This window comes from Phacochoerus africanus, chromosome 15 (genome assembly GCF_016906955.1).
Source record: "Phacochoerus africanus isolate WHEZ1 chromosome 15, ROS_Pafr_v1, whole genome shotgun sequence".
Taxonomy (NCBI): Eukaryota; Metazoa; Chordata; class Mammalia; order Artiodactyla; family Suidae; genus Phacochoerus; species Phacochoerus africanus.
In genome coordinates this window covers 1894782-1914842 of record NC_062558.1, presented here as the reverse complement: position 1 = coordinate 1914842, position 20061 = coordinate 1894782, and the positions used below count along the sequence as shown (strand labels likewise).

The window sequence follows — 20061 nt, the reverse complement described above, 5'->3', positions numbered from 1 at the left end:
GAAGCAACAGTTTTAGCATCCTGACCAAAGCCATTCAACACATAAGAAATCTAACTTCCTTTTTTCTTTCTTTCCCTTTCTTTCTTTCTTCCTTCTGTCCTTTCTTTTTGTTTTTTAGAGGTAGCATATGGAAGTTCCCAGCCTAGGGGTAGAATTGGAGCTACAGCTGCTGGCCTACACCACAGCTCATGGCAATGCTGGATCCTTACCCACTGAGTGAGGCCAGGGATGGAACCGAATCCTCATGGATCCCAGTCAGGTTTGTTACTGTTGAGCCATGATGGGAACTCCCAGAAATCTAACAGAGACCACCACACTCTGAGGAAGACCAAGCAGGCCCTGTGGATGGGTCTCGTTCAAGATAAGCAGGAATCTAGCTGATGGTCAGTACCGAGGAACTAGGTGTAGGGTCCAGTGTGTGCCCATCAATCTGCAGCCTTGCCAGCTGCTCCAGCTGTTCTGTTCAGGTTCCTGATCCACAGAATTGAGAGCAAACACAATGGCTGCTGTTTTAAGTTCTTAAGTGTGGGGGTCTTTGTTCTGCAGCAATGGATAACTGAGACAGTATAAGGGCGTAAGGGACATTCAAGGAGCAGTGGATGCTTGCGTTTGGCTCGAAAGACTTCCTCGAGGGAGGGACAGCCTGAAATGCAGAGAGAACAAGAATGTAGACATTAGCCTGTATACAAGGCATAGAAGGTACTGGCTGCTTCTTGATGTTTCTTCAAATCATTTGGGTGAAAAGTGGTACATTCTCATACAAGTCGAAACTAACCACCAGGAACCCCCAGCTGTGAATGCCAGTGAAACCCTGCAGGCGGTCTTGGGGATGATGTCACAGCTGCCACCTTCCTCAGAGCACCTCTCAGCACATCAGGACCACCCCAACGTCCCATGTACATGGCTCTAAGTATGAAGGAAAACAATCTCAGATGTGCCAGACATGAGTCACAGGCCCCCCGTTTCTGATCTTCTGTGACAATGTGGGTGGTACAAGACTGTGAACCAATATATGTCATCTCCAGAAGGCCCCCAGGTGACAAGCTATTATCAGACACATGCAAAGGTGCAAAGGAGAGTCTCAGGAGAAGAAAAATGGCCCTTGCGATTTCTTTTGCTAAAGGACACATGATTTGGGAATTGGCAGTCAGAGAGATGGGAGATTTCTTTTAGGAGTTCCACAGTGAATGCAGCGTCCTTAAATAGTAACTTTGGAAAAAGAGGCTCTTGCTTTGAGAGCGTGGATTTGATAGAAGATGCTGTCACCACACTTTGCATTAGGGCGAAACAATTATTCTGAGTCTGTGAGGTTCTGTGTGTGCTTGCTTGTGTGCATCTAAATCATACAGATGCAAATTGAGGGGTGAAGTTCTCTTAATGTAGGCCACTCTGCCCTGCCCCACCTGTTGTCTGTCTTGCTAATGCAAATGTCACAGACAGACCACCTGCTTGCAGGGAAGAGTGTTTCAGGCCAGCCCCCAACACCCCATGTAAACCTGCTCGGCTTCTCTCTCTACAGGTAAAACCTAAACTTTAAAGTAAAGTTTTCCTCTTTTTTTTTTTTTTAGGGTTGCACCCATGGCATATGGAAGTTCCCAGGATAGGGGTCTAATTGGAGCTGCAGCTGCTGGCCGATACCACAGCCACAGCAATAAGGGATCTGAGCCAGGTCTGCAACCTACACCAAGGCTCACTGCAACCCAGGATCATTAACCCACTGAGCAAGGCAGGGGATCGAATCCAAGTCCTCATGGATACTAGGGGGTTGTTTTTTTGTTTTTGTCTTTTTATCGCTGAGCCACAGTGGGAACTCGGTGAAGTCTTTTTCAAAAAACTGAGTTTTTAGCCTCAAGATAAAAATGACTAGATTTAGTACATTTCTTGGTGACCAAACTACTAAAGCACAGAAGAGAGTCTGTACCAACAGGTGATCAAGATGGGGTCAGAGAAGTCCAGCCCATAGAAACAACACAGTCCAGATGCTTAATTTTATCCAGACGGTGGGAACTACTACCAATGACCATTCATTCAAAAAAATTCCACTCGTGGAGTTCCCATTGTGGCTCAGCAGCAAAGAACCTGACTAGTATCTATCTATGAGGATTCGGGTTCAATCCCTGGCCTTGCTCAGTAGGTTAAGAATCCAGTATTGCAGTGGCTGTGGTGTAGGTCACAGACATGGCTTGGGTCCTGAGTTGCTATGGCTGGGGTCAGCAGCTTAGCTCCAATTTGACCCCTAGCCTGGGAAGTTACATATGACACAAGGAGCAAATGCTAAGGCTAAGTGGCCTACATATGCTAAGGAGCAAAAAGAAAAAAAAAAATTCCACTTGTAACCACACAGAGTATTGCCTGATGTACTGTAAGTACATTCATATTTAGAAAAATTATAACCTCATAGACAAAGAGAATTCAAGCCAACTTCAATGCATGTATTACATGTCAGGGGAAAGAGGGGGGCTTGGAGAAGTTCACTAACTTTTTAATTTTGAGAGGATTTCTCAAACATCTCAAACTCTGTTACTGGTCTTTGCTTAATGTGGGCATTACATGAACTTATTGCATTACTACTAGTCTTACCTTACATTTGGGGAAGAGGAAATAGATGGGTAATTGAAGAGCTGGAGAAGACAGTGCAGCCTCCAAGAGTGATGCTAATCCAACAAACATCGGAGCAGTAGAACCAGGGCCCTAGTCCTTGAGAAGAAAGATGCTGCTGCCAGGGAGGAGGGTAGAGGCTGGCGAGCAGCAGAAACCAAGTCTCAGACTGTCAGACTGTTCTGTTGCGCTGTTGTCTTGCTGTGTGCTGCCAGGAGCACCACCAGATAAATGATTGTCACACTCCCTGCATCTTGGGGTGGATGGTAGGGACACGACCTGAACCTGTTTGAGCATCTTTCTCTAGTGGGGCCTTTCTCCACCTATTTTCCCCATTACCAGCACCCTCCATCCCCACCCTGGAGCGCAGGCCAAGAGCCTGTTGAGCTACTTTTTACCTAATCGCCATGCCTAAGACATTTTAATCTCACTTATATAACGTAGATCTGCTTATGTGTTTTATAAGTTTGTGCTTTACGCAGAAAAAGAACAAGCATGAATTTTATTGACTGAAGATTAAGAATGACTCAAATTTTTAAGTTAAAATTTAAAATAAAAATCAAAAGCTATAACTTAAACAATTTTTTTAATTGACGTATGGTTGATCTACAATATTGTGACTCCCTTGTTAGAATACAAGGAGACCTCTGCTTTGCCTGTGTTTCTTTAGGACTCTGGTTTCTGATTAAGAGAAGTTTGTATCCCCACGAACACTGTAAGGTATTGCTTCGGTTCCGTTTTACAAATAATGAATTGAAGGCTTCTAGACTTCCAAGAGAGTTGCTGTTACTTTGATAAATTGCCCTACGTGTTGCTAAGTATAAAGAAATAGCACTTGGCTAAACTGTAAATACATTTTCACCATGATTTAAAAAGAGTGTGTTGAGTAAAGAGAAGTAGCTAGTGGAAGATTCAAGTTGGCCTGCTGGTCAACTGACACTAGATTGAAGGTCAGATCCAAGGACAGCTGCATTTGAGAGAGTTGTCACATGATAGAAAGTTGGATAAGTTTCCAACTGTCTTCAAATATTATTAAAAAAGAAAGTACTTCAGGGTAAATAATTTAGCCATCAGGGACTGCCCAGGCGTGAGACTTCTGAAAAGTTAGGAGAGTTTGACTGAATGATTAGAAATTCAAAGAAACTCTTATGCAAACTAGATTAATAGACTCTCCCCTACTCCACAAGCTTCCTCCATCCTCCAGATGATTTGGTAAGTCTGCAGTGTACATTTTATTAATATATATATCATATAGATAAATGCGCGTGCATACACATACACACATGTTGCAAACACGTATACATTGTCTAAAGCCAAATTGAAAGGCAGGGGAAAGATAACTTGTAATAAAACAGGCCAAGGATAAATATTGAACACAAGTTTTCTATGACCATGACAATAAACTATTGTGGAGTCCTTGCTTCCTCTTCTTTACTGTTACTGCTCCTTCCTATGGATATTTCTCAAACTTTTTCTGGGATGCCTGTATCTTTATGACTCGCCTAAGAAAAGAAATAAGCCTGCTTGGCTGCCCGTGATTTTCGAGCACTTGAAATGTGTCTAGTGCCACATGTGAGAATGGTAATGTATGTGTATAAATCATGATATTTCACATAAATGTATTCATTACATATTTTATTTCCTGTGAACAGGTGCATTATATCACATGTACATATGTTCATCAATCTGTGTATATATATATGTACATTGGGTGTATTGAAATCAATGAAATAAGTTGTTAAAAATTAATTTTGCCTGTTTCCTTTCACTTTTTAAAAAGTGGAATCACTAGAACATTTTAAGTTACACATGTGGCTCACATGGTATTTCTTTGCACAGCACTGCTTCAGATGTGGCTGCTTTTATATTATTTAATTAATTAATTTATTTTTTGTCTTTTTCTAGGGCTGCATCCATGGCATATGGAGGTTCCCAGGCTAGGGGTCAAATAGGAGCAACACCAGATCTGAGCCACATCTGCCACCTACACCACAGCTCGTGGCAACGCCAGATCCTTAACCCACTGAGCAACGCCAGGGATTGAACCAGCAACCTCATGGTTCCTAGTCGGATTCGTTAACCACTGAGCCACGATGAGAACTCTGTGACTGCTTTTATGTTTGTGATTTTCTGATGAAATCTACTTGGTTACCTGGGGCAATTGCTGTCCTGGCCTCGGGTGGAACATTCTTACTGTCCTATATCACTTGTCCAGTAGAAATATTCTGGGTGTGTTTCTATTTTTCCCAGGACTTACTTGGCTTATTCACATTTCTCTGGTTGGCCATCCACACAGATGAAACAGATAAAACTAAATAGCCACACGCATAAATATCCACCATCTTTTAAAAATGAATGGTAGAAGTTCCTGTTGTGGCTTAGCAGTAATGAACACAACTAGCATCCATGAGGATGTGGGTTTGATCCCTGGCCTTGCTCAGTGGGTTAAGGATCTGGCATTGCCATGAGCTGTGGTGTAGGTTGCAGATGTGGCTTGGATCTAGCATTGCTCTGGCTGTGGCATAGGCCAGCAGCTATAGCTCCAATTCGACCCTTAGCCTAAGAATTTTCATATGCCACAGGTGCGGTCCTAAAGAAAAAAAAAAGTAAATTAAAGGTATTTATCATATTCATCCTTTTATTATCTTTCCATTTGATATCTTTTCTGGGTCATTATGAGTTTATGACCCCATCAGTTTAACTTTGCATTTTTTATTATTATTACTTATTTTGATGTTCCCTCAAACTGTCATGAGTCGGGGAGTTCCCGTGGTGGCACAGTGGTTAACGAATCCGACTAAGAACCATGAGGTTGCGGGTTTGATCCCTGCCCTTGCTCAGTGGGTTAACGATCCGGCGTTGCCTTGAGCTGTGGCGTAGGTTCTGGCGTAGGCCGGTGGCTACAACCCTAGCCTGGGACCCTCCATACGCCACAGGAGCGGCCCAAGAAATGGCAAAAAAACAAAACAAACAAACAAAAAAAGAACACACACACACAGTCACTTATATGTTTAAACTCACAGACACACACTCCTCATGCTCACACCCACATACATGTGTTCTTACTCAAGCCCACAAGTTTCACAGTCATACACACGCATGTGCTCACACACATGCTGATATACACACACACATAATTGCACTCACATACACTCACATTCACACAAGACCATTCTCACCCCTCACACATGCTCAGGCACAATCCCACTCTCACACCCGCTCACAGGCACTGCTCCCTTGGCTACACTGCTCCTGAATCACAGAGTTTTGACATTTCAGAAACCCGCAGGGGAGCCTCCGTCTTTTGAATTCATATTGAATTTCAGTTTCAGTGGCTGACGTTTTTCACAAGTCAGGCAGGTGCTTCTGACTGCCGTGTTAGTCGTATGAATAGGTTTGATTATTTGCTCAGTCGTGATTAGAAGTGCTTCCTAGAATGCATCTAATTTTACCACACATCACCCTTCTGTCACCCAGATTATAGAAAACATCCAGGTTTTTGTCTGAGGCTTGGAAAATATATGTCATCATGGATGACAAAGTGACGTCTGTATTTTCAAGGTTGTCTCTTCTTTCTCCATTTCTATCCTACTGAATCCAAGAATCTGTATAACACTGTAGACCTTTCATTCTTCATCTCCTTTAATGTTCTTGTCTATCCATAGGCGGGTGTTACCCTCTCTATTTTGCACAGGATCAGGCTAAGGATGTGCCAACGCTCTCAAAGAGAAGAGGACAAAACATTAATTTCATGGTCTTTGGCATTTTCTCATCATGCTTATCTTTTTGGAAAACCAGCGGAACCTACCAGAACCTACTAGATCATGACGTGCTCATATCTTTGGTGTTATTTTATTTTATTTTATTTTTTGTCTTTTTAGGGCTGCACCTGCAACAGATGGAAGTTCCAAGGTTAGGGGTCAAATGGAGCTGCAGCTGCCGGCCTACACCACAGCCACAGCAATCCTGGATCAGAGCTGAGTCCATGACCTACACTTCAGCTCACAGCAATGCCAGACCCTTAACCCACTGAACGAGGCCAGGGGTCAAGCTCCAGTCCTCATGGATACTAGTTGAGTTCTTTGCCGCAGACCCACGATATCAACTCCCATACCTATGATGTCTTAATCCTCATAAATTACTCCCTCGGACAACTGAGAGAATCATTTCTAAATGATTCGCATCACGTATTTTGTAGAATGAAGAGTTTCTGGGCATTCTTGGCCCAGAAAAGGTGAATCAAATTTTAAGCCACCTACTGAGGCTAGTTGATGAGCTTGGCTTGCAATGAATAACCTAGAAATCAAATATTCCAGAATTCAAAATGTTATCTAGTTGTCTAAGAAAGGAAACTCTACTGATTCCCAGAAGATGGTTAAAAGCATCCACCTGAAACAAGTGTGCTTGTGGATGGAATTCCATTTGTTATTAAAATTGTCGATTTTTCACAACATTTACAACATTTAGTTCTGTGAACCTTTAAAAAATTCTCTTTGCTATTATTCTTTTCATTTCTTAAGCTCATGGTTTTTTTTTCCCCTAAAAAGTAGCCTTTCCTGTTATTGCTTCAGACCTTGTTAATTAGCTTTCTTCCCGTCAAAGATATTAAAAGACCATGAATCATGTGGATGTGAAAATAACATAGATTTGGATTTATGAATTCCTTTTTTCATTCAACAGATATTCATTAGGTTCCCATTGTGGGTGAGGTACTATTTCAGGTATGGTGGCTATAGCAGTTAGTAAAGAAGCTAGAAATTCCTCTCTTCAAGTTCCCGTTCTGAGAGGGAAAGCAGACAATCCATGTGATAAGTGAAATACGTAATAGGTAAGAATGTGCAGAAATAAAGCAGACAAGAGATGAGGAATATTGAGAGTTTGTAATGGTAAAGCCTTGGTCAGGGAAGGGCCTTATGGAGACTGTGCAACTTGGACTATGACTTGAATTGTTGCAAGAGGGGGCCTTGCAGCTCTGCGGGGAAAGAGCTTTTCAGATGGTGTTTGCAACACTCTTTGCCTGTTGGGTTCAAGCATCAGCAAAGATACCAGTGCTGCTGCAGTAGAATGAGCACAGAGAAGGCCAAGTAAAGCAGCTCATAGGGGGTGGGGCCTTGTAAAACCATCGTGAGGTTTCATATCTAGTTTGTTTGAGGTGGGGAGACCATGGCAGGATTTAAACAGAAAAGGGGACACCATACCCCTTAAAGGAGGGCATTTTTCAAACCCTCTTAGGTTTTGTGCACATTCTCCGTGGGATAAAATCAAACTGGCATTCAGGAAATTGACTTTAATCTTTTCTGTATATAAAAAAAAAACTAGCCAGGATAATTACTTTACACACACACACACACACACATACACAATTTACCCACTGGCAGATACTTTCTGTGTAAGTAATTTTTTACTGCAGGTTGTTTTTTTAAGTGACATGTTCAGTAACCATATTTAAGCAAATGCCAAAGACTTAATTGAACTACACCATATGTCCATGCAGCCTTAAATAAATCCCCGTTGCTTGAAGTATCTTTAAATATAACTGACTTTAAACATAGATTATCTGTCACGTCTCACCTATTCCTCTGGTTTTCCACTCATGCAAATTAAAAATTATTGCATGTCCTCACAATATTTTTGAGAACAAAAGCCCATAATTTTCCTCCTGTTTCACATTCCTCCAAACACTAACTAGACAGAGGTTTCATAATTAACACCTTTTACCTGAGCTAGTGGGAAACCTACTAGAAGGTTCTGCTTCAGAAAATCCTCCCTGGAATTGTACAGCAAAAGAGAGACATTAAATGACCTGATTGTCAAGATGAAAAAAATAATGATTAGCAAAGAAGATATGGGTTGGCCTTTTGTGAAAATGATCCATTGAGTTCTCTTCTTGAGCACAAGAAAGAACATAAAAACAAGATTAATCATTTCCTTCCCTGCAGCATAAAGCTGGGTGTTAAAACAAAACAGTGGGAGGGGTTCCCAGACCTATCCCACGGTGAGTTAATTGAATGATACTGGGCCAAGAAGTATTCTCTCTTGCTTTCAATGATTAAACGAGAAAGACTTTTCAGCTACTTAACAATTTACTAAGGATAGTACCCTAGTCCAAACTAAGATGAGCTGAAACCTCTCTAAGGAAGCAGATAACCGCAGCAACAACATTTAAAGTGAATGGATGTGCTACATGAATCAGGATCAAGTACCATTTTGGGGAAAAGAATAAAGCCTGTTCAGAGAGCAAGAGCCTCCTAAAATAAGAGGATGTGTTTCATAGAAACATAGCAGCAGATCTATGTATATCATTTAATCTGTTTAATATAAGTGGTAACAAAAGTCCACTGTTGGAGAGGCTATAAAATAGCCCATGAGGTATCAGCATTGTGTGAATTAGAAATAGTACACTGATTAAGGGCTTGGGGTTCCTGGTCATACCTGGGTACAAATCCTGCTCTTGTCATTCATCAATCTGTTCTCCCTGTGAAAGGGCTGCTTCTCTCTGACCGTAGGCTCCTTGTCCATAAAATGAGAAATGGAGCCACTGATGTTGCAGGGTATCTATGAAAACTCCCCGTGAGCAAAGTAAGTATGGAGTCTGAGAAAGTGGCTATCTGGTCCCTGGCAATTTGGTATTCTGGAAGATGGCAGCTTATTTGGTGAGCATCAGTTGGGGCTGTCATTTAGAGCTCCCACCTCTGCAGCCCTGGCACCCCTGAAATAAGTCACCATGAGAGCAGGTTTCAGCGTACATTCAGCCAAAGATACAAACATGGACTAGAGAGCTGGTATAAAGTCCATACTGATTTCCCCCAGAACCCTGGAGCACATGGTGTGAAAGGTTTTCCTTGAAGGATACACCCCAGATTCTAGGGGCAGGCTCAGCTGCCAGGACTTATACCTGGTCAAGGTTGCAACCTGAAGGGAAGGTGCAGGGTCAGCAGGCATAGCCCCTGAGAACCTAGTTTCCTGTGTCCTATTTGTGGAAAGGTGCTGAGATTTACCAACCTACTCCTTCCAGGAACGTCCAAAACAACTGCAATTGTACCAATAAGGAAACCGCGCTCATCACCTAAGCTTAAGGTATTAATTCAAATGAGGATGGCTCATAAGATGATTAATCACCACTAAAGTCATTATAAGAATTCCTTTGTACACTATTTATGAAGACTTGTTTTCAGGTAATTTACTGCACAACAAATATAATGATGACAAGAATAGCTTATTAAGTGCTTGCCACTTGTTGGGAATCTTCTGAACATTGTACATGAATTAATTTATTCAAACCTCACCACCATCCATGGGGCTAGATATGCTTGTCCCCATTTTACAGATAAGGAAGGGAGGCTGAGAAGTTTAGTACCTTGTGAAGTCACGTGAGTCGGGAGTCAGGAGTTAAATTCGGGCAGTCTGGCTCTAAATGTCCTGCTATAGTGCTGATTATTATTTTCATCAATCCAATGTGTGCCACAAATCTGAAAAAAGCAGATTATATCAAAATATATAAAAAAGAAAAACTTTACTAGTTTGGTCCAAATACTTGTGGAATGTCCTATTTTGTATGGTCCTGATGGATAGTTCTTGATTACTATCTAATGAGAGGAAAATGCAACTTAAATTTTATCTTATCTCTAATATAAGTATCGCATTAATTGCACAAGTTTGAAAATAAGCATGTATGGAAATAGTAAAAAAAAAAAAGTCAGTCATGTAAAATGATGTCCTCATTAGTAACATGAATAATAACAACCAAAATAATAAATATTTTGTTACTAAAACAATTCATAGCCCACTGGCTATTTTGACATATGATTTAGTTTGATAAAATTAGCATTTGTTCAGTAAAGCAGCAACAGGGAGTCATTAGTAGAGATGAAATCAAAAGGCGATCTCATACCTGCTAGCCAAATTCCCTTTCTACTGCTGATATTATCAGGCTAGACACAGTTTTAACCAGAATTAGTTAATTAATTGCGATCATAACACTTGAACAACCAAGGCTAAAGAAAAAATTCTGACTGTTTAGGATGATTCATCCCACCAAAAGAAGGATAACCTTAAAAGTATAATTTTCCTTATAAAGCAATGTATATTTAATATAGCCTATATCTTACTTAGCTTTTTATATTCTATTCTATATGGCAACCTCAAAATGACTTAAGAAAGAACAAAGACAAAGCGTTAAGACAAAGGTAGCTTCAGAGAACATAATTAATAAAAGATACTTTTGAATCTGATCAACTGTTCCACTTAAAATTATACTATTCTCTGAATTTAGTTGGAATTAAAGTATTTTTTTTTAAGAGCAAGTTTCTATTTGGCCTGCAACTAAGAGCAGTTTTTTGGAGCCATGCAGGGAAGCATAATTCTAATCCAGGAAAAATGATTATCGCTCATTAGTTCAGAAAAGAATCTTTGTTTATATGGCTCCTCTTTGCCTGCTAACTATTTATAGATTAGAACAAAGCTTGAAAAATTGTACAGACGAGCACGTTCATCAAACATACAAAGGCATGGGGGAAGGGTATCTGCAGACCAGTGACTGGGGTGAATTTCTTGATATCAGAGGGACAACTGTGGTAGAAGACCCACAGCAGAGGGATCCAGAGCCTAGGGCACTCTGCAGATGCGTCAAGGTGGAGTACACAACCCACAGTATGGAAAGCCAGAATGGGGAAGAGAGAGAGCTCTGGACATTGTTAATGAACTCAGCGCAGAACAGCTCTACAGGCTGGCCTCTCCTACTCCAGATTGGAGCTGTAATCTGCCTGTCCACATGCCCTGCCTACATACAAAGAGCTTCCTGTCAGGCCCACTCATTCAAAGAGGCTAGGGATGTCAGAGAAAAGCCCACCAGTACCTCTTACCATCCAGTAGAACATTCATTTACAAATAATTGGACATTCCAGGATTAAGGGGCATGTGAGTAAAGTCAGCTACAGGGAAACAAAACAATACAAAATTTAAAATGAGAATTGCAAAAGAATCCTTTATATAACCAAGAATTGAGAAGATGCTATATTCTGGAGTTCCCGTTGTGGCTCAGCGGTTAGCAAAACTGACTAGCATCCATGAGGACATGGGTTCGATCCCTGGCCTCGCTCAGTGGGTTAAGGATCCAGTGTTGCTGTGAGCTGTGGTGTGGGTTGCAGACACAGCTTGGATCTGGCATTGCTGTGGCTGTGGTGTAGGCCGGCAGCTACAGCTCTGATTGGACTCCTAGCCTGGGAACTTCCATATGCCATGGGTGCAGCCTCAAAAAGCAAATGAAATAAACAAAAAAAAACAGGCTGTTATTAGTGAACAATGAGAGACTAGAACAGTTAGAGAACAAATATTTCATGGAAACTAAGAACTACTTCTTAAATAAAATTGCAATAGAAGGGTTGAAATAAAGGTTGAGATGATACTTAGAGCAAGAACAAAACAAATGAAACAAATGAACGTGGAAGAGAAAAATAGAGAATTATTTCTAGAGACTTAGGATGCAACTAGTAGGTGTTCCAGAAGGAGAAGAAAGAAAATGTAGTAGTGGAAATAATCAAAGGCATAATAGAAGAAAATATTCCAGAGTTGAAAAAAATCCTCAAAATTTTGAGAGATAAGGGGCTCATGCAATTGCCAAAAGTGTGTATTGTGTTGTTGGGTGGCATGTTCTATAAATGCCAGTTAGAGCTAAATGATTAATAGTATGGTTTAAATCTTCTATATTCTCACTGATTATGTCTATTTTTTTCCATTAACTGTTGTGAGATAGAAGTGTTGCATTCTCCCTATATAACTGTGGATTTTTCTATTTCCCCTTTCAGTTATATATTCACGTACATCGGAGATCTGTTACAGGTGCATAAACATCTAGGATTGTAATGCTTTTTTGAGAAACCGACTTCTCTTATAATTATAAAATAATCCTATATACCTGTTACAAATATTTGCTGTTCAATACTGATATCAATATAGTCATTCCAGCACATTTTTATTATATCTGTCTACTCTCATCATTTCCATTGCTATAGGTTCTGTACATTGTTAGATTTCTGTTGAAACAGTCTTTCTTTTGAATAGTCCCCAAGATAAGATGTAGGGTCTACTCTATAAGCACCTGCTTATTGATAGACGCAATAAATATTTATGTACATGGCTCCATATGCTCACCTGTGATTATATTTAAGGCTAACTGGAAATTGCTCAATCAAAAGCAGGCCTATTTTAAAATTTGATGCATAAACTAAGATTGCTTTGCTATGAGGTTGCCACCATTTATAGAATGACCAATATTTTTTGAAGCGTGCCCTTGTCTGATTCTTGCTGTTATCCGAGCTCATTAATGATTTTATGTTTCTGCCAATAGGATGGGTGAAAAATGTTTTCTTCTTCTTCAGTTTGCATTTTCAGTGAGTCTGAGCATCTGTTTATAGGCTTATTTGCATTTGGATGTGGGTTGCTTTTTGTTCCCCACTTCCAGTTGAGCAGGTTGAGTTGGTAAATTTGGTTTAGAGCAATTGCTCACAGTTCACAGGACTTTTACTTTCTGGGTCAGCGAGCGCTTTCTTCCACAGAGTTGCCTTTGGTCAGAAGCTAGATCGTGGGCTTGGATCCAGTCTTATTTATTTATTTATATTTTAATTTAGAGAGACACAGCAGACTTAAAATAGTTCCTTGCATCATCTTTCCCCTAAGCTCCCTCATTCCCTCATCGGCAGTCTGAGTAAGGATGTTCCCTAGTCAGTGCCTGCTGCCTGCTCACATATTGCATCTGTGCTGCACGGCTGGGGTGGTGGAGGTGCCTTCAGAGATTCATTAAGCTTAATCCTGCAATGCCAAATCATGAATAGCATCATAAGGATTGAATCAGCTCCAAACCGTTTCTTCCAATTGGTTCTAAAATGTTATTAGAGCAGGTGTGATGTGCTTTGAAGTTTTCAGTATGAGGTTATAGTCATTTCCTAGTTAAACCGGAGGTGGTTATTTTCTTCAAAATTCATTTAAGGAGATTTGTAAATGGACACTTAGGTTGATATCCTTTCTAGAAGACTTAAGTCAGTTCTTAGTCATTGACAATCGTGACTGCCTTTATCATAGTCTATCTTAGGCTTTCCCAGCAGTTTTATTATTTATCAGTTCTGTGATTCTTTCTTTTTTTTTTTTTCTGTGCCATTTCTTGGGCCGCTCCCGCGGCATATGGACTTTCCCAGGCTAGGGGTCGAATCGGAGCTGCAGCCACAGGCCTACACCACAGCCACAGCAACTCGGGATCCGAGCCGCGCCTGCGACCTACACCACAGCTCACGGCAACGCCGGATTGTTAACCCACGGAGCAAGGGCAGGGATCGAACCCGCAACCTCATGGTTCTTAGTCGGATTCGTTAACCACTGCGCCACGACGGGAACTCCTGTGATTATTTCTTACTGTTAGTCAAAGTTCAACCCTAATACATGGAATAATAATATATTACTCTCTTGTTAATGGAGAAATGTGTAAGTTTAGAGTTTTCTATAGTTGCAGGACAATTCTGAGATGCTCTCTAGTGACCTAAGCAATCAACTTTCTGACTCAATCCAGTCTGGATGAGAAATCTGAGTGAACCATGTCTGCAGGCAAAGCTAGAGAAGGTGGTGGAGAATGTGGAGAGACAGGATGGGTCCCAAAGGGGGTACTGGGGAGCAGAGTAGGGTGCAGGTGGGGGGCTTGTCTAGAAGGTAGAGCTGAAGGGGAGGAAAGTAGGAGGAATTACTGCAGTGAGGAAAGAGGGGGAATACCAGGCTGGAGGAAGACAAAGTATCAGTGGAAGGAAACTAAATAATTTTTAATTCACAAGGAATATATAAGTACAACCTACTTAATAAAGTAGCATATTAATCGGTTACTCTAAAGCGTTACTAAGAAGCTTAATTTTGGGGGACTCTAAGCTACCCATCAGGAAGATCGTATGCTAATGCACAGAAAACATGATTAGTGGAAAATTGAAAATTGCAGCAAACCAATCCTCTTAGTCACTGGCATTTTCTCTCATTTCTTTGGTTGTTTGAGTCCCCAAAAAACAAGAGAGAAGCCTGAAGTCTGCCTTCCTAAGTTCTGCATTTACAAACACAAGCTTTCTCCAATGGAGTTGGCAGCAGAAAGAAAGCTAAGTGGGCGATATTTAACTCCATGTAATATCACAGACTGCCAACAACCCCAGGATCTAAATTACACCTTTAAACGTACCTAGGAGGAGGTTTGGTCACCTGTACCAAGTCAGACAATTGGTAGGTAGGTAGCAGCTGCCTTGCACCAAGTGAAGATGTTTAAGGCCGAGTCAGGGAATGTGGTCCCATTTATGTGTGTCATGGGTTTCATGCTAGTAGTGCCAAGACAGCTGCATCCTTTTTTTTTTTTTTTTGTCTTTCTGTCTTTTCTAGTGCCGCATCCTCGCCATGTGGAGGTTCCCAGGCTAGGGGTCTAATCAGAGCTGAAGCCACTGGCCTACGCCAGAGCCACAGCAACGCGGGATCCGAGTCTAAGCTGCATCTGCCACCTATGCCACGGCTCACGGCAACACCGGATCCTTAATCCACTGAGCGAGGCCAGGGATCGAACCCTGAACCTCATGGTTCCTAGTCGGATTTGTTAACCACTGAGCCATGACGGGAACTCTGACAGCCGCATCTTTTATCGTAGCTTTGTAAAATGTTTCCATTGGAAGTTGCTTAAGGACAATAAAATTAAGTTGAGGCTGATATATTCAGGGAGGATAAGAAAATTGTTTAAAACTTGAACATAAGACAAACGTGAATGGCTTATCCATCAATACTCCTTGCAAACAGTTTAACCAAATTAGCCAAGGGAATGGACTTTGCTCACAGCTAGCTAATGGTCCCAGACTTAATGAAGTCACAGCCAACTCAGAGATTTTTGACTCAAAGAGATGAATATAGTCTGGTAGAAAAGATAATGCCCAAGGATACAATTTATTGGTCAGCAGGATGTTAGAATTCTATATATAACTTGCCATCATAGGCTAGCATTCTTGTATTAAATTGCCTGCAGTGAGCCTTCTTTTCAAATATTATTTGAACCCGCTTTATAATGATATTAGTTCCCACATTAGTTATGTCAATTATGTTTTTACTTTTGAAAATTGTACCTGGAGTTCCCGTCATGTCTCAGTGAAAACAAATCTGACTGGTAGCCATGAAGACGTGGGTTCAATCCCCGGCCTCACTCAGTGAGTTAAGGATCCAGTGTTGCCAGGAGCTTTGGTGTGGGCTGGTGGCTACAGCTCCACTTTGACTCCTAGCCTGGGAACCTCCATATACCACAGTTGTGGCCCTAAAAAGACAAAAAAATTATTATACTTTTAACGTGAACAAGGTGGCAAATTGTGGATACTTGTGTTTCTCTGAATCCTCTTTAACACTTCACTTAAAAGAGATTTTGCAAATGCTTAGATAATTGTTCATGATTTTAGTAACTTAATTTTTCAGCTAAAGCATACTTATTGACTTAAAAAAAGTTCATTTAATTGCTCCTAGGAAAAGCCTGGTTATTAACCACATGGTTATAAGTATATATCTAAAAGAAAACAAGTGGTAGCCTTTTAATACATGTCCTTATAAATCTTGCAAGGAATGGTGAAACATCTCATTGGTGGGATTAGTAGATAGACAAAAAAGATAAAAACATATTATTTTTTATTTTTATTTTGTTTTTTTTTTTTGTCTTTTTAGGGCCACACCTGTGACATAGGAAAGTTTCCAGGCTAGGGACTGAGTCAAAGCTGTAGCCCCTGGCCTATGCCATAGCCTCAGCAATGCCAGATCTGAGCCACGTCTTCAGTCTACACCACAGCTCACAGCAACGCCAGATCCTTAACCCACTGAGCAAGGACTCAACACAATTTAAATATTTTAATTCCAGGAATGTATTTGTCCTTGTTTAGGAGGTAAATGGGGCTTCTTCTCATTGCCACTCAAACAATATTTGGATGTTTTATAGAATTGTTGAACCAATAGCTTTATCTACATAATAGTTCTCAATCTCTTTGAGATTTTGGAATCACCCAAAGAACTTTTAAAATGCCACTGCCTGCGTTGCAGTCCCTAAAATTTTAGTTTAATTGATTTGACATGTGGCCTGAACATTGATGTTTTAAAACGCTCTCCAAATGAGAAACATGGTTGAGAATCATTGCCAATCTTGCTGGTCCTTAGGACATTATCAAAAATAAAAATTCCTCCTTCCCACCACTGAGAGGTTTTGATTCAGATGGTTCATAGTGGGACAAAGAACCCCACTTAATTCTGACGGCCTACCAGTTCTGGGAACCACTGGCTAGAGTTCATTTTGGTAAATTTTTTTTTTTTTTTTGTGGTCTTTTTAGGGCCACACCCACAGCTGTGGAATTTCCCAGGCTAGGAGTCAAATTGGAGCTACAGCTAGCTGACAGCCTACACAACCACAGCAATGTAGGATCAGAGCTATGTCTTCGACCTATACCACAGCTCACGGCAACCCCAGATCCTTAACCCACTTATGGAGGCCAGGGATTGAATCTGCATCCTCATGGATACTAGTTGGATTCGTTACTGCTAAGCCATGTAGGAAACTCCATTTTAGCAATTCTGATTAACACAATTACCCGGATTAGCAACTTTTGCCCTACAATACCCACTTCTCCCTAGCTTGCTTTGCTCATTCATGTGTTTGTAATGTAGTTTTTTTTAATATACTGTAGGGAAATCCTGTTTTGAGAAAGAATGAGGCTCAATGTAATTTTGAAGAGTCAAGGCATTTTCACGAGGAGCAATACAAATAATTCCATGACAAATGTGTAAAAGCTATAGCTTATCAAACTTCTGTAATTTTCTGTTTTTAATTTTATGATTTTTATTTCTTCCATTATAGTTGATTTACAGTGTTCTATCAATTTCTACAGTACAGCAAAAGCAAAGTGACCCAGTCATACGTGTATAAATATATATATATATTCCTTTTCTCACATTATCCTCCATCGTGCAACTTCTCTAATTTTCACTGACAAATATCTGTTAATTAGGAAACACATTTAATCACAAGTGTAGAAAGTCATTTCTCAGTGTTCTAAATTGGAATCTGCCAAACTTACCAAAAGCTGATAAAGCCTTGGCCCCAATACACGATCATGATGCAGAATGGAGCTGCTATTGCCCTCACATTGGTTAATTATAACTATCTCCCTGAAATACTCATAAAACTTTCAACAAAGGAAGCTGCCACTGCTCTGAGGCACTAAGAAGAGCTCCAGCTGGTGAGATGTGAGCTCCATCTAGCTTTCTCTTCACCTGCACAACTACTGATCTCCAAGAGGATGAATATAAAAATATACCTTTAGAAACAATAAACACCAACTGAGCTTGTTCTATTTTTAAATCCTATGTTCTCATAAAGAAATTTGAAAAAACTCTGTTAGGTGCATGTTGTATCATAGATGCTAGCAAGAAAATCAGTTTTACCACTAAAATGCAGATGAAGGATATAGAATTTTCAAACTGGAGGATTTACATTTTTCATTAGTTCTGGAACATTCTCAGATACTGTTGCTTCAAATATTTGTTTTCTCTCATTAGAGCTTTGTTGCACATTTTCATTCTATCTTCTATGCTGTTTAATTTTTCTTTAATGATGTATAATTTGTTGTCTCTGTGATAAATCTTGAGCAGTTTTCAGAGTTCTATTTTTTATTCCACTAAGTTTTCCTTCAGGGATACGTGAGCTGCTATTTAGTGTATCCATTTACTGTGTAAACTTTATTATCTATATTTTCCTGGGCAGAAGTGGCCACAGGACTCTAATTTTTCTCTCGCTTTATTTTTTTAAACTGAACATCCTTATTGAACAAATCTGCAAGTCTTGCGTTTCTTACAAAATGAGTTTTAAAGCCTCTCAAATTGCTATGTTTTCTTTCCTTTTTTTTTTTTTTTGGTCTTTTTAGGGCTGCACCTGCAGCATATGGAGGTTCCCAGGCTAGGGGTTCAATCAGAGCTGTAGCCTCTGGCCTATGCCACAGCCACAGCAATGCCAGATCTGAGCCATGTCTGCATTTACACCACAGCTCATGGCAATGCCAGATCCTTAACCCACTGAGTGAGGACAGGGATTGAACCTCCATCCTCATGGATACTAGTTGGATTCGTTTCTGTTGCGCCTCAACGGGAAATCCTCACTGGTCTTTTTTTCTTTTTTCTTTTTTTTTCTACTCTGAGGCATATGGAGTTCCTGGACCAGGAATCAGATCCGAGCCCAGTTGACACCTAAGCCACAGCTGTGGCAACGCTGGATCCTTAACTCACTGTGCTAGGCTGGGGATCAAACCTGCGTCCCAGCACTCCCAAGATGCCACCAATCCATTGCACTGCAGCAGGAACTCCTCAGTGGCTTTCTTAATGATGAAGGACCATGGGCTACAGATGTCCCTATCCCAGGGGACATCCCAAGTGTAAAGGAGGACTTACTATCAGTTGGAACACTTGGACCCCCATGTGTCTCTTAGCATTTGATACGGCCAGTGAGAGGAAATCCAAAAAAATGGTATTAACAGAGATCCATGCTTAATACAGAAAGAAGCCCCCAAATACTAAAATGGTAGAGAAAATGAGGGTAGTTTTATTGAACAACACAGAATTTATTTGCTTGAACTGATCAGTACAAAAAGGAAATCTTTGACAAGCCATGTAAAAATGAATGGAGAGGGAGTTCCTGTTGTGGTACAGTGGGAAATGCATCTGACTAGTATCCATGAGGATGTGGGTTCAATCCCTGGCCGTGCTCAGTGGGTCAGGGATTCGGTGTTGCAGCGAGCTGCGGTGTAGGTTGTAGACGATGCTCAGATCCTGCATTGCTGTGGCTGTGGTGCAGGCCAGTGGCTACAGCTCTGATTCGGCCTCTACCCTGGGAAGTTCCATATGCCTCGGGTGCAGCCCTAAAAAAGAAAAAAAAAAAAATTGAGTGTTCCCACTGTGGCTCAGCAAGTTAAGAACCCAAGATTGTCTCCATGAGGATGCAGGTTCAACCCCTGGCCTTGCTCAGTGGCTTAAGGATCTGGCATTGCCACAAGCTGCGGCGTAGGTCACAGATGTGGCTTGGATCCAGTGTTGCAGGCTGGCAGCTGCAGCTCTGATTCAGCCACTAGCCAGGGAATTTCTATATGCCTCAGTTGCAGCCATAAAAAGGAAAAAAAAAAAGGGATAAAAAATGAATGGCTGGGGCTATGGATCTGTCCTTGTATGCCCTCCACCCAAAAACTCCATGAGGAATTAAAACAAATACATGTGAGTTCCTACAGAAATACAAAAACCATTTGGAAAAACCCAACCTCCCTTATGACTAACACTAAGCAATCGGGTGATAGAGATATTTTAAAGAAGCATCAGGATAGTGTTGTCCCAATAGGCAAATATTAGAAATATCCCCAGTAAAATATGAGACAATGTGTTTGATACCACCACCTT

At 40.8% G+C, this 20061-nt stretch overlaps 1 long non-coding RNA gene across 1 annotated transcript in view; it reads right to left on the bottom strand.

Moving 5' to 3' along the window:
• Positions 1–277: 277 nt before the first annotated feature.
• The window catches only part of LOC125116494 (uncharacterized), a 65014-nt gene continuing 45230 nt past the window's right edge, over positions 278–20061 (bottom strand). The window contains exons 2-3 of the long non-coding RNA XR_007132352.1: positions 9956–10067; positions 278–643 (exon numbers count right to left, since the gene is read on the bottom strand). This is a non-coding gene — a long non-coding RNA (uncharacterized LOC125116494). The remainder of the gene's footprint in view (positions 644–9955; positions 10068–20061) is intronic.